General features: G+C 51.7%; 9 non-coding genes and 1 pseudogene across 9 annotated transcripts; 6 read left to right on the forward strand and 4 right to left on the reverse strand.

Annotated features, from left to right (window-relative positions):
- Nucleotides 1–422: 422 nt before the first annotated feature.
- On the reverse strand, nucleotides 423–541 carry LOC122764429. Its single transcript, XR_006359687.1, has one exon. It is a non-coding gene; the product is annotated as a 5S ribosomal RNA (ribosomal RNA).
- A 110-nt stretch (nucleotides 542–651) lies between these two features.
- On the reverse strand, nucleotides 652–760 carry LOC122764430 (annotated as a pseudogene).
- A 403-nt stretch (nucleotides 761–1,163) lies between these two features.
- On the forward strand, nucleotides 1,164–1,327 carry LOC122764431. Its single transcript, XR_006359688.1, has one exon. It is a non-coding gene; the product is annotated as a U1 spliceosomal RNA (small nuclear RNA).
- Nucleotides 1,328–2,032: 705 nt separating this feature from the next.
- LOC122764426 lies at nucleotides 2,033–2,145 on the forward strand. Its single transcript, XR_006359684.1, has one exon. It is a non-coding gene; the product is annotated as a U5 spliceosomal RNA (small nuclear RNA).
- A 182-nt stretch (nucleotides 2,146–2,327) lies between these two features.
- LOC122764425 lies at nucleotides 2,328–2,519 on the forward strand. The gene has a single exon (XR_006359683.1). It is a non-coding gene; the product is annotated as a U2 spliceosomal RNA (small nuclear RNA).
- Nucleotides 2,520–2,637: 118 nt separating this feature from the next.
- Nucleotides 2,638–2,756, reverse strand: LOC122764422. Its single transcript, XR_006359680.1, has one exon. It is a non-coding gene; the product is annotated as a 5S ribosomal RNA (ribosomal RNA).
- A 110-nt stretch (nucleotides 2,757–2,866) lies between these two features.
- LOC122764428 lies at nucleotides 2,867–2,985 on the reverse strand. Its single transcript, XR_006359686.1, has one exon. It is a non-coding gene; the product is annotated as a 5S ribosomal RNA (ribosomal RNA).
- Nucleotides 2,986–3,388: 403 nt separating this feature from the next.
- On the forward strand, nucleotides 3,389–3,553 carry LOC122764423. Its single transcript, XR_006359681.1, has one exon. It is a non-coding gene; the product is annotated as a U1 spliceosomal RNA (small nuclear RNA).
- A 647-nt stretch (nucleotides 3,554–4,200) lies between these two features.
- On the forward strand, nucleotides 4,201–4,313 carry LOC122764427. Its single transcript, XR_006359685.1, has one exon. It is a non-coding gene; the product is annotated as a U5 spliceosomal RNA (small nuclear RNA).
- Nucleotides 4,314–4,495: 182 nt separating this feature from the next.
- LOC122764424 lies at nucleotides 4,496–4,688 on the forward strand. Its single transcript, XR_006359682.1, has one exon. It is a non-coding gene; the product is annotated as a U2 spliceosomal RNA (small nuclear RNA).
- Nucleotides 4,689–5,002: the final 314 nt, after the last annotated feature.

The raw sequence follows: 5,002 nt of genomic DNA on the forward strand, positions 1-5,002 counted from the left end.
TTCACTCCCTTAAACGACTTTAACTACACTTTAGCTGCACTACACTGGTGCCACAAGATTTGCATAACACCACATGATTAACTACCACATCAGCCCTAACAGACAAACGACTCCTTATAAGGACATGACTCACACGACTCAGACGACCCCCTACCACAGCTATAAGATACACGGAATTCCACACCGGACCCAGACTCCAGCTGCGACTCTCGGGTTACACTTTGTACTTTGTGCCATTTTGTAACTCAAGAATAAACAAGAACTGCTTTGCTCAAACTCAACATTGCCTCCTCCATTCTTTCCAACCGAGGATCCAAACGAACCAGAGGAAGGAACATCCTTCAGAAGGCTGTCCCAAGGTGCCTGTGCGTCAATTTAATTGCGAGCCCATGTTTCTTGTAAGGAAGCAGCAGCGGTGTAAAAGCTTACAGCACCTGGTATTCCCAGGCGGTCTCCCATCCAAGTACTAACCCTGCCCGACCCTGCTTAGCTTCCGAGATCAGACGAGATCGGGCGTGCTCAGGGTGGTATGGCCGTAAGCCGAGGGGCTGGCGACAGAGAGTGCCTTTATGGACTAGGCAAGGCCCCTGCTCGTGGAGGGGCATGTTTCTTGTAAGGAAGCAGCAGTGTAAAAGCTTGCAGCGGTGTAAAAGCTTACAGCACCTGGTATTCCCAGGCGGTCTCCCATCCAAGTACTAACCAGGCCCGACCCTGCTTGGCTTCCGAGATCAGGCGTGCTCAGGGTGGTATGGCCGTAAGCCGGGGGGTTGGGGACACAGACTGCTTTTATGGACTGGGCAAGGCCCCCTGCGCGTGGAGGGGCTCAAAAGTCAGCCTTTCGGACACACTGCACTTCAGCCTTTATCTCCACCACATGCTACACTCTAGTCCAGTATCGGGAAGCGACACCGAGATGGGCAAGCGGCTGTTGGTGCCGCCATGTCCAGTTGTTGCTGAATCTATAGGAAACGACAGCCAGGTATGCCAGTAAAAAAGGTCGAGTGTTTCCTCTCCAATGTGTGCTGGAGGTTGAAGTGGAACATAGCACAGCATTAACGAACAACTGAGTCAAGGCATTGGCCTCTGGGATTATTCATTTCCTGCACCATCAGCCAAAGAGCTGTGTCTGGCAACAGCCCCCCGGGCTTTGGCGAGTACACCTCATACTTACCTGGCAGGGGAGATACCATGATCAAGAAGGCGGTTCACCCAGGGCGAGGCTCAGCCATTGCACTCCGGCTGTGTTGACCCCTGCAAATTCCCCAAACGGGGGCGTCTTGACTGCATAATTTTTGCTAGTGGGGTGCTGCGTCCGCGCTTTCCCCCGATGATGTCGTCGTAAGCAAAGGTCAGCCGCCCAAAGTTCACCGCTGTGTGCCCATCTCCAAACTTCTCTCGTCCTTGCGGAGCAACATCCCCAGTCTTTCCAAGTTGCTGGGAACGTGATGGTTGTGGGTGTTGTCTTTTAGCTCAAAGCATATGTCACGCTCCCTTTCCCAACTCTTTGTAGAAGAACTCGATTGTTGGAGATGGATCCATGGCCATCATGCCAAGGGTTAATACTTTGGCGCTTGCTCTGTTCACTCCGTGCAGTGACCTGATGTTGAAGTGATGCCAGGAGCACCTCACCATTTCAGAAGCCCGGATGAGGTGGGAAATGGCCCGGCAGTTTGTACTGCTCAGTGTGACACGGAGCTGCTTTGCTCATGCACTCACGTCTACCACTAAATGTTGGAGGTGTGCCAGTGAGCGAGGAATGTGCCACAGCCTCAGCGACTGATAGAAAACTGCAGCACACAACCGACAGTAGGAAAGCGCTTCCAAACATGCAGTCAAATCTGGGCGGTTTATTGGCCGATTAAGCAAAAACGTTGAAGGAAGGCCGTCCCAAGGTGGCCGGCCGGCCGGCCGACCGAGACTGTGGTGACTCCGGCGGATAGACTCCTCGGCTGCTCCGGCCGGCCGGCCGACCGAGACTGTGGTGACTCCGGCGGATAGACTCCTCGGCTGCTCTCCAGGACAGGGGCTACGTTGACTCTGGTTTCTCTTCAAAATGCACAAGTCTTTCGCCTTTTACTAAAGACTTCCGTGGAGAGGGACGTTCAAGAGTTTAAGTTATTTTTGGTGGGCTTTGCTGTAAGGCTGTGCCCTTTGAGTGTGTCAAATGTCAAGCAGCTGTCTGTCAAGGCTCAGAGGTGCACTTAGGTCAACCTTGGGGCGGAGGTGATCAGCAGCAGCAGCCTTTGTTATGCACCCTTAAAAACATGGCACCACAACAACTGACTTGTGTGCCAAGATCTTGGGTTGGCCCCAGACACCTGTGGGCCATCGCTTCTCGGCCTTTTGGCTAAGATCAAGTGTAGTATCTGTTCTTATCAGTTTAATATCTGATATGTCCTCTATATGGGGATTAAATATTAAATGCATTTTGAGCAGTGGGAGGTGAAAACTGGGGCTTGCTCTCTTCACTCCTTGCATTGACCTGGTATTGCAGTGCCACCAGGAACGGTGCACCATTCTCTTTTTTATGTGAAAAGCAAAGCGAAGCTGAAACCAGAAAGACATCAACCCGTGCCTGTGTGTCAATTTAATTGCGAGCCCATGTTTCTTGTAAGGAAGCAGCAGCAGCGGCGTAAAAGCTTACAGCACCTGGTATTCCCAGGCGGTCTCCCATCCAAGTACTAACCCGGCCCGACCCTGCTTAGCTTCCGAGATCAGACGAGATCGGGCGTGCTCAGGGTGGTATGGCCGTAAGCCGAGGGGCTGGCGACAGAGAGTGCCTTTATGGACTAGGCAAGGCCCCTGCTCGTGGAGGGGCATGTTTCTTGTAAGGAAGCAGCAGTGTAAAAGCGTGCAGCGGTGTAAAAGCTTACAGCACCTGGTATTCCCAGGCGGTCTCCCATCCAAGTACTAACCAGGCCCGACCCTGCTTGGCTTCCGAGATCAGACGAGATCGGGCGTGCTCAGGGTGGTATGGCCGTAAGCCGGGGGGTTGGGGACACAGACTGCTTTTATGGACTGGGCAAGGCCCCCTGCGCGTGGCGGGGCTCAAAAGTCAGCCTTTCGGACACACTGCACTTCAGCCTTTATCTCCACCACATGCTACACTCTAGTCCAGTATCGGGAAGCGACACCGAGATGGGCAAGCGGCTGTTGGTGCCGTCATGTCTAGTTGTTGCTGAATCTATAGGAAACGACAGCCAGGTATGCCAGTAAAAAAGGTCGAGTGTTTCCTCTCCAATGTGTGCTGGAGGTTGAAGTTGAACATAGCACAGCATTAACGAGCAACTGAGTCAAGGCATTGGCCTCTGGGATTATTCATTTCCTGCACCATCAGCCAAAGATCTGTGTCTGGCAACAGCCACCCGGTGTTTGGCGAGTACACCTCATACTTACCTGGCAGGGGAGATACCATGATCAAGAAGGCGGTTCACCCAGGGCGAGGCTCAGCCAATTGCACTCCGGCTGTGTTGACCCCTGCAAATTCCCCAAACGTGGGAGTCTTGACTGCATAATTTTTGCTAGTGGGGTGCTGCGTCCGCGCTTTCCCCCGATGATGTCGTTGTAAGCAAAGGTCAGCCGCCCGAAGTTCAACGTTGTGTGCCCATCTCCAAACTTCTCACGTCCTTGCGGAGCAACATCCCCAGTCTTTCCAAGTTGCTGGGAACGTGATGGTTGTGGGTGTTGTCTTTTAGCTCAAAGCAAATGTCACGCTCCCTTTCCCAACTCTTTGTAGAAGAACTCGATTGTTGGAGATGGATCCATGGCCATCATGCCAAGGGTTAATACTTTGGCGCTTGCTCTGTTCACTCCGTGCAGTGACCTGATGTTGAAGTGATGCCAGGAGCAACTCACCATTTCAGAAGCCCGGATGAGGTGGGAAATGGCCCGGCAGTTTGTACTGCTCAGTGTGACACGGATCTGCTTTGCTCATGCACTCACGTCTACCACTAAATGTTGGAGGTGTGCCAGTGAGCGAGGAATGTGCCACAGCCTCAGCGACTGATAGAAAACTGCAGCGCACAACCGACAGTAGGAAAGCGCTTCCAAACATGCAGTCAAATCTGGGCGGTTTATTGGCCGACTAAGCAAAAACGTTGAAGGAAGGCCGTCCCAAGGTGGCCGGCCGGCCGGCCGACCGAGACTGTGGTGACTCCGGCGGATAGACTCCTCGGCTGCTCTCCAGGACAGGGGCTACGTTGACTCTGGTTTCTCTTCAAAATGCACAAGTCTTTCGCCTTTTACTAAAGACTTCCGTGGAGAGGGACGTTCAAGAGTTTGAGTTATTTTTGTTGGGCTTTGCTGTAAGGCTGCGCCCTTTGAGTGTGTCAAATGTCAAGCAGCTGTCTGTCAAGGCTCAGAGGTGCACTTAGGTCAACCTTGGGGCGGAGGTGATCAGCAGCAGCAGCCTTTGTTATGCGCCCTTAAAAACATGGCACCACAACAACTGACTTGTGTGCCAAGATCTTGGGTTGGCCCCAGACACCTGTGGGCCATCGCTTCTCGGCCTTTTGGCTAAGATCAAGTGTAGTATCTGTTCTTATCAGTTTAATATCTGATATGTCCTCTATATGGGGATTAAATATTAAATGCATTTTTGAGCAGTGGGAGGTGAAAACTGGGGCTTGCTCTCTTCACTCCTTGCATTGACCTGGTATTGCAGTGCCACCAGGAACGGTGCACCATTCTCTTTTTTCTGTGAAAAGCAAAGCGAAGCTGAAACCAGAAAGACATCAACCCGTGCCTGTGCGTCAATTTAATTGCGAGCCCATGTTTCTTGTAAGGAAGCAGCAGCAGCAGCGCGTAAAAGCTTACAGCACCTGGTATTCCCAGGCGGTCTCCCATCCAAGTACTAACGCGGCCCGACCCTGCTTAGCTTCCGAGATCTTTTTTTTGCTTTTTTATTATCAAAAATACTTTCAAAAACATAAATTGACAAACAAATGCATTAAAAGGTATTTAGAAAAAATTAAATAGAGTACTCATGTACATAAAACAACTG

This window comes from Solea senegalensis, unplaced genomic scaffold (assembly GCF_019176455.1).
Source record: "Solea senegalensis isolate Sse05_10M unplaced genomic scaffold, IFAPA_SoseM_1 scf7180000017391, whole genome shotgun sequence".
NCBI lineage: Eukaryota > Metazoa > Chordata > Actinopteri > Pleuronectiformes > Soleidae > Solea > Solea senegalensis.